We start from the raw sequence: 6,000 nt of genomic DNA on the forward strand, positions 1-6,000 counted from the left end.
GGTTGAATTTTGGCCAGTTCAGCAGGGACCATTAGAGATTTGATTCATCAACTTGACATTTTTGACTGCAGTGACAAGAAAATTTGAAGGAGCAGGGTGAGATTTGTTTCTCAAAGAACAGTGAATGTGGTTTTTGTTCAGGAAAGTCCCTTCACTGCAAAATGGAATGTTCAAAGCAAAAATTTTTAAATACTTTCAACTGACATTCATCACTTTCATCATGTTCATCATTTATGAACATTCATTTGAAAATCTACTAGTGTATGGCCAGCTTTAATCTGGTAGCGGGTTGCTGTGAATTTACTTTAGTTATTAGCAAATACATGTTGATACATGAGACCTTTGACTGATGTGAGAGAAATAATTTCTGATCATCTTTATACCATGTGTTAATGAAAGCCTCATACATATCAAGAAAACATTACATTACAAAAGCAAGTCCAGGGGCGGACTGACCATTTGGAAACTCGGGCACTGCCCGAGGGCCTGGGGTCAGTAGGGGGCCCCATGAGATGCCCCTGGTACCTTTTTCATAGACTTTTTTGAGTTTGGGCAAGGACACAGGGGCCCCATGATCCCCTATTGCCCGGGGGCCCCATAAGTTGTCAGTTTGCCCCTGAGAAAGTCATATTCAGCCTAGGCCATATTTAGTTTAAATAGGCTAAGTGGTTAGCACTTCCACCTGGCAGTACTAGGGTCGTTGGTTCGAATCCCAACCACTGCATCACCTGCCTGCAGTTTGCATGTTCTCTCTGTGCCTGCGTGGGTTTCCTCCTGGTACTCCGGTTACCCCCCACACTCCAAAGACATGCTGGTAGGTTAATTGGATCCTGTTTAAATTGACCCTAGTATGTGTATGTATGAATGTAAGTTAGGGACCTTAGATTGTACGCCCCTTGAGGGTTAAGGACTGATGCGAATGTGCAATATATATTGTGACAGGATGAACGGCGAGGTGATAGAGGGACGCTATGTGTCACCTCGCATATGCTCATACCTGACCGTTTAGGTGAAGTCCACTCCGGGTTTTCGGGGCCACAGTTAAGCAGGTGGGTCCGGACCAGAGTTTGGGCTCCACTGATGACCACCAACAGGTGGTATAAATAAGGCAGGGCTGGAGCAAGGAGTTGCTCGTGGCCTGGGACTCAGAGAGGTGTTCTGAGAGAGCTGTGTGTGTACTATACCTACAAGAAAAGGTTTGCTTTTGTTTTATTTCGGTGACAGGGAGAAGCCCTTCACCTCTGAGAGAGGAAACGCCTTTTGTTTAGTTAGTGCCTGGATGGCAAGGGTTTATTTTCATGTTTTGTTTATTTTCTGCAAACCTTTTAAATAAAGCTGACAACCAGTCAGATTTTGATGAAAGCCTGCTGTGCGGTCTACCTTTGTCCCAGGGAAGGAGATCCCCCACCTGAGCTAACCCCACAATATGTAAAGTGCTGCATAAATTGACAGCGCTATGTACAGTAAGTACCTGAAATAAATACCAAAATAAATAAAAAACAGAATTTGTCTTTATTGTAAAATTAAAGCTAGGATGTATTCCTTTGTTTTATCAACCTGAGAAAATGTGTAAGCAATCACTTTAACATTAGTGCCATGTTTGCTAATATTAAAGCCACAGACCACAATGATCAGCAATGGAACAAAACATTCCATTTTGCTGAACAGTGATTGGAAGAGAACACAATGGCATCAAATATTGCATGCTAAATTAATTCTTTTCAGGTGAATTTTCTTGAACTGATAATTCATGTATATTTGTAATTAATTACAGTTAGCTATTCTATAATTACCTTGGCAATTTTTCCATCTTTCTTATAAGCACAGGAACTGTACTTGTCAGAAAAGTTGTGGGTTTGAAAAGGTTATCAGGGTAGGTCATGCCACACCAAGGAAACAACATGAGCAACTTATATAAGAAAAACTATTCATTAGTTATGTAGGTACTGTTGTTAATCCATTTTGCTGTCATGATCTTTGCTATCAAAAGTAAGATCCAACAACCCCTCAGAATAACTGGAATTTTGGTAGCCTTGCAATGCTTTATCCCTGCTTCACTCATGATATCTATTTCCCTGACAATCTACCCTTGCAAGGCTTTTAAAAGAGCAGGGTCAGGGGTGAAACTATCCATTTGCAGATAGATCAAATTGTTTGGTTCCAAGCCAGAAGGCTATATGAAGATCTGTTTCCTGCATTATATTCACATTCATTGCTGTCCACTGCTATGTGTTGCCAATGCAACTGTCTGCAAAAACCATTGGTAGCCCACCTGATACATTTCTTGATACCTTGATGACCTGTCCAAGCTGTGATTTTTTTAGTGTCTCATATACATTTTTTCTCTGATTTTTTTTTTTTTTAATGTTTAGAGAAAAGAATGTTGTCTAAGTGCAGGCACCACAAGATTTATACCAGTACCTTTGTTAGCAGGACCATACTACCCATGCGGTCAGTTGAGATGGTCAGCTCAGGCAGTCTTCATGGAGGTGTGGCGAGGGACAACTCTAAGGTCTGAGTGTCCATACTGGATACTACATCCTCAGTGCAGCTCAGTAATGTTGGGCCTGGTAAAGCCACAGACTAATGCAGGCCATAGATGGGGAGAAAAACGGCAGATTTTCGGCCGATTAACGAACTATCGGTCGGTCTAAAAAACTTACCTGACCACCAATTATTACGAAAATCGGCCGATTAATGAGTAACCTATAACGGGAAATGATGTCATTTTGTGACCTTTGTGATCCTTTTTCGGAAAACGATCGTTCGTTTTTGACCATCAATGAGGATAAAGTCGGGCGTTTTTTCGAAAATTTTCCAACATCACCGATAATCTGAAAGTCCAAAATACACGAAAAACGGCCGACAAAATCATCCACTAACGATAAGATAATCGGCCGGTTTTATTTTCGGACGAAAAATCGGCCGTTTTTCTCCCCATCTATGGCCTGCATTATTGTTACGGATCTCCCTGCTCAAACGCTGTGCCTTTCACACCAGTAGGTGCAGGAGCCAAGCCTTTTCAGTGACAAGTGTAGGTTCAGCATCACTGTGACAAATCACACCAAATCTCTACTGCACAGGCTCAGTAGCATGAAACTCTGCGTATTGATGCTAAACCTGCACTTTTAATGGGCTCAGCATCACTGAGCTGACTACCTGCATGTGTGTGCACACAAACAGGCAGCTCTACAGTGTGAAGCAGCCACCTTTGCCACGGAGGGTCTTAGCCATCTGTCCCTGATACAGCCTTGTTTGTTAGTTTGTTTGTTTGATACAGCCTTGTTTGTACATTCTCACACTATATTAACATTGGTAAATCTAAAGAAGAATGTACAATCAACCTGTAATGTTTGTGACCAGCTTTATATGAGCCACAAACAAGACAGAACACCTCCTGCACACCAGTGTGATAGGCAGACACCAGTTCTTCACATACATCCACTTCTTGACGGGAAACTAGGACGCACTATGCTGTTCTGCCCTCTCAGGACTGGGAATGCCTCGTTAGCATACTACAAAAAAGATCCCAATAAAACATTGATAATCCAAAATTAATCTACTTACAAATACAGTGGTAAACAAAGCCCATCAAGTAAGCATCAGCATCAAAATCACTCGATCTACTATACGTGCTCCTCAACTTGGAAAGACACCACCTGGATCCTAGATGGCTTACATATTTTGAGGGTTATACCTGATTCCTCAGAGCCAAAAAAAAAACAGGTTTATATGAGTCACAGCCCTGAAGCAGCAATTGGAGAATCCAATAGCAGCAAATTATTCTGTGGAGTGCTGGTGACAGTCATGCACAGTTACACTACTGAGTGCATATTTATGTATTGTGCACACGCAGTGCAATGCTGCTTTCTCTCAGGGATTAACTGAGAAAATACATGCTTCTCTTAAGCTAAGTTGGAGTGTCTGCATAGGTTTGAGGAACCCCTTTTGCAAACCCTAGTTTGAATGCTAATGTCCTGAGCAGGCACTGATCCTGCCTTATTTATGGGTAGTTTAGGGTAAGCACTCTGATCTGAGGTGTTCAAGAGTCAATAAATAAATGAATCTGAACTTTGAGTGTTTCACTTCAAAATATACTACTTTTTGGTGCCTTTTGACATTAAAGTGGTTGTAAAGACAGAAGGTTTTTTACCTTCGTGCATGAAGGTAAAAAACCTTCTGTGTGCTGCTCCCCCCCACAGCCCAAGCCCTAATACTCACCTGAGCTCCTTCTCGATCCAGCAATGTGCATGGGAGCCTCGGCTATCCCGGGTCTTTCCTCTCTCTCCTCATTGACTGAGACATAGCAGCAGGAGCCATTGGCTCCCACTGCTGTCAATCACTGCTGTCAATTTTTGCCAATGAGGAAAGAGTGGGGGCAGGGCTTATGGACACATAGAGTAGGGCTCTGGAGCTTGCACACACAATAGCAAGTGGCTTGCTATTGGGGGCACTGGTCAAGAGGGAGGAGCCAGGAGCGCCAGTGGGGCACCTGAGAAGAAGAGGATCGGGGCTGCTCTGTGCAAAACCACTGCACAGAGCAGGTAAATATGAAATGTTTGTTATTTTAAAAAGAATAAACTTTAATATCACTTTAAAGCAGAACTCAAGGCAAAAACTTTTTTACATGTTCTTGTTGCTAGTTTCGTACCTTCACTGAATATGTCATCCATTTTCTGATTCACTCAGTAGTTGCTCTGATATAGCCTATTTATTTTCAAATCAAACTGTTAATCCTCTTTGGTTTCCTGTTTGTAAGACCAGTGGCTGCTATGCCTCCTATTCCGCCTGCCACTGGTCTTGGCAGATCCCTTCTGTAGTTCTTTCTTCAGGAAGCACTGATGTAATTCAGCCCCACTTGCAGTGGTGGGCTGACCGAGACTCTCAGACACATTCAACATATACAGGCCTAGTGTACCCACCCACATTCACTACAATTTCTTGTGGTTGATGGGAACTGTAGTTTCCTTTTACTGCAGAGAGAGGAGAGGATGTAATCCCCACTGTTTCACCGCCTCCTTGGCAGAGCATATGCTGTTATTTTTTGAATTACAGAGATGAAGTCATGAAAATTCAATTAGACTTTTCTCCTAAATGGAGGATTTTCAAAATTTTATTAACTGTTTAGTGTTTTGTGTAGGGGGGTGTACTAATGGATCCTATCCCAGGGTTCTTTAAGGCAGTTTGGAGTTCCTGCACTTATTGCATTGCAATTCACATACAATTCCATAAGAGACAAATTGCAATGATTGGAAGATGTTTAAGTGAACAAATAATTTTGAAACTGAGAATAAATTATAACTTAAAGATACATTTAACATTACTTTTCAAAATATGAAATAAAGATGCTAAACGAATGCATTACATGACAAATCTTCCAATCTATTCTGATAAATTCTTGTAGATATTACAAATTCCATTTTCACTTGTGTGCAATTGATGAGGGAGTGTTGTCAGTTTTTGTTTTCAGTCCTTCCTGAGCATAGAAGCCATAGGCAGCAGAATTCAGTGTAATTATATTGTAGATTAATTATGGTGGCCCCATGTTAGGCTCTGGAAATTAAAATGTAGAAAAAAGACATTTTTTGCCTCCAAATAGCTCAGAAACCTGAAAGAAATATATCCTCTTTAAAGATGATTGTGTATATATGATTTAAAATATCGGTTCTCTATAAATCACATTATTTTGATCTTATCGCAGGCTCCTATTACTAGATTTGTTGGTGGTCTCCGCATTCCAGACCAGTGGTGGGTGAGAGACCCATGGCGGTGACGTGCACTTAGTAAAGATGTCTCTCTAAAATGTGCCATTTTAATATATTTCAGCTCAGTCACAAAGTGATGCAAGTATGCAGTCTCTTATCTCGTATTTGTGTATTTTATACCGACATGTGTCAGCAGCGCCACCGAGTCTGCTGCGTCTTGAGAGGATGATTTATTCAGGTTGGTGTTTATACATTAACCCTTCTATATCTCAATATTCTAATCGGCAAATCTAAC

Source organism: Staurois parvus, unplaced genomic scaffold (genome assembly GCF_062004578.1).
Source record: "Staurois parvus isolate SC_StPar_1 unplaced genomic scaffold, SC_StPar_1.0 ptg000145l, whole genome shotgun sequence".
In the NCBI taxonomy this organism is placed as follows: Eukaryota; Metazoa; Chordata; class Amphibia; order Anura; family Ranidae; genus Staurois; species Staurois parvus.